The sequence below is a fragment of the Scylla paramamosain genome, chromosome 6 (assembly GCF_035594125.1).
Source record: "Scylla paramamosain isolate STU-SP2022 chromosome 6, ASM3559412v1, whole genome shotgun sequence".
In the NCBI taxonomy this organism is placed as follows: domain Eukaryota; kingdom Metazoa; phylum Arthropoda; class Malacostraca; order Decapoda; family Portunidae; genus Scylla; species Scylla paramamosain.
The window spans coordinates 29,326,997-29,329,496 of NC_087156.1; the positions used below are offsets into that span (position 1 = coordinate 29,326,997).

The window sequence follows — 2,500 nt, forward strand, 5'->3', positions numbered from 1 at the left end:
TACAACATAGTGGCGATGAGGAAGAGGCTGAAGACAGTCAGTTAGAGGAGAGGAGTAGATGAGACAAAAAAGTTTTTGATTCCACCCTATCTAAAAGAGCAGTATGAGTGGAACCCCCCCTTGGACACGTGAAGCATACTCCATACATAGATGGATAAGGCTCTTGTACAGAGTTAGCAGCTTGGGGGCGGAGACATCTCATAACGCCTAACTTCATAGAAGGTGTTTTAGCTAGAGATGAGATATGAAGTTTCAAATTTAGATTATAAGAAAAGGATAGACCGAGGATGTTCAATGTAGAAGAGGGGGATAGTTGAGTGTCATTGAAGAAGAGGGGATAGTTGTCTGGAAGGTTGTGTCGAGTTGACAGATGGAGGAATGGAGTTTTTTGAGGCATTGAACAATACAAAGTTTGCTCTGCCCCACTCAGAAATTTTTGAGATATCATAAGTCAGGCGTTCTGTGGCTTCCCTGTGTGAACTGTTTACTTCCTGAAGGGATGAACATCTAAGAAAAGGCGTGGAAAAGTGCAAGGTGGTATCATGAGCGTAGGAGTGGATAGGATAACAAGTTTAGTTTAGAAGATCATTGATGAAGTGTGGGTGATGAAGAGAGTGGGTGACAGGACAGAACCCTGAGGAACACCACTGTTAATAGATTTGGGAGAACAGTGACCGTCTACCACACCAAAAGAACAGTAGTAGTAGTAGTAATAGTAAGAAACTGATTAGTTAATTCATTGACCAGTTTAGATGAAAATAAATATAATTATATATTACCAGGTTAGCTACGGGAATATAAAATCTCAGATGTAGAGAAATCCATAACATGGGCCAATAGTATGGAAGGTAGACCAACTGTGAACATATCCTGTGGTGTAGAATGTTTGATAGGAGATGCGAGGTCAGAAAATCCAGAAAAAAATGGCATGGAACTTGTTCATAACATCTGATATGATTTTCAATATTCTGCACCATACTAATGTCTTGCTATTTCTCCATAGGAGCCACTCTTCATAATTTATGTCATCGTCCACTTCCTCGTCACTTTCAAATTTCATGGCAAGGCCAGCTTCATCACCTATCACATCTGCCAAATCTTTGTCAGAGTCTTCTATAAAGTCAGGGGCTGTGTCTGTTGAGTCCAATGTAAGCACTAAGGGTGACTAAGCAATCATACATTCAGTAAGTGCTTCAAGTTACGTAAGCTGATAAGCTTTACAAAGCGTGCATATTTACCAAAAGTTGCAAGATTTTTATTTCGCGGAGGGTAGCTAGTTAGTTCCCTCGGCCCTCCCCACCCACTGCCGTGACATCATGAGTGGCTAACTCCTGGTTGGCTGCTGCCTGTTTCAGTCTTTCTAATAGCGTCACAATAATTGCCACAATGGACGACGATGTTCTTAAATTGTGAGTCGTTACCAATGTGCTTGCTACTGATAAGATATCCTTGATTAATGTCCTAGAGAAAAAATGCAGAAGATACTTGGTGAAGCCATGGATGATCAAAAAAAAACACAAGAATGTCTACAATAACCTGGTGAAAGATGTGTTTGCAGGACAAGTAAGGATTTTACGACTACCACAGGATGTCGCGGGAGAATTTTTTTTTTTTTCTAATAGTAAATAAGTAAGTTCACTAGGCCACTCCATAGAGACGAGTATTCAGCGGAGTTTCCGAAAATGGTGCCAAAACAACGATACTCAAATGAAGATCGGATGATTAATAATATTAATGAGATGATACACTTCAATACTTAAAGTGTATTTAAATAGGTTTTAATATGCTAAAGGTTTTATCCTTATATACATTGTAAATTTCATTGCAGTATAATGAAGTTCTCCAGTTGTCTTCATTTGGATGTTCTTCCTTGGAACAGGAAGGACGGTTGGTTCGAACTTCGAACCGTGTTCTTGAAACTCTCTCCCCACCACCAAGAGTTGGATTACATCGGAACTTGGACGAAATCAACTGAAATGTGTAGATCCAAGGTATCTTTTGACTAGTGTAACCGTGGATTTAGTCTGTTAGTATGGCGGAGATTGAACTGTTTGTTAGTAGGGATGGGCAGGACTCGGTAACTTGAGTCCTCGCGAATCCGAGTCCTGAGGCTGATGGACTCGGTTCCGTAACCAGACTTCCTCTTTCCACTCAACCACCACTTCACTTGTTTAATTAAAGTCTCGTGTTGCTTGCTTTCCATCCCCTCCCCTTTATATATATATATATATATATATATATATATATATATATATATATATATATATATATATATATATATATATATATATATATATATATATATATATGTGTGTGTGTGTGTGTGTGTGTGTGTGTGTGTGTGTGTGTGTGTGTGTGTGTGTGTGTGTGTGTGTGTGTGACGAGGATGGATAAAATCTGAAATTATTACATCAGAGGAACAACACACGTACGTCAGTTTGGAGACAAAGCAAGGGAGGCTAGGCTGAGGTAGTTTGGACATGCCAGGAGGATGCTGGAC

The 2,500-nt window shown here is 39.6% G+C and overlaps 1 protein-coding gene across 1 annotated transcript in view; it reads right to left on the reverse strand.

Annotated features, from left to right (window-relative positions):
* The window catches only part of LOC135101585 (probable inactive 1-aminocyclopropane-1-carboxylate synthase-like protein 2), a 100,269-nt gene that overhangs the window by 97,135 nt on the left and 634 nt on the right, over positions 1 to 2,500 (reverse strand). The gene's annotated exons all lie outside the window — the stretch shown is intronic.